Source organism: Saprolegnia parasitica, assembly GCF_000151545.1.
Source record: "Saprolegnia parasitica CBS 223.65 unplaced genomic scaffold supercont2.10, whole genome shotgun sequence".
Lineage (NCBI taxonomy): Eukaryota > Oomycota > Saprolegniomycetes > Saprolegniales > Saprolegniaceae > Saprolegnia > Saprolegnia parasitica.
In genome coordinates, this window is record NW_012156404.1 from 789,898 (window position 1) to 790,137 (window position 240).

Genomic DNA, 240 nt, shown 5'->3' on the forward strand with positions numbered 1-240 from the left:
GTAAGGGTGTAAGGGTGTAAGGGTGTAAGGGTGTAAGGGTGTAAGGGGTGTAAGGGTGTAAGGGTGTAAGGGTGTAAGGGTGTAAGGGGTGTAAGGGTGTAAGGGTGTAAGGGTGTAAGGGTGTAAGGGGTGTAAGGGTGTAAGGGTGTAAGGGTGTAAGGGTGTAAGGGTGTAAGGGTGTAAGGGAGGAGGAGGTTAGGAGTAAGGGTGTAAGGGTGTAAGGGTGTAAGGGTGTAAGGG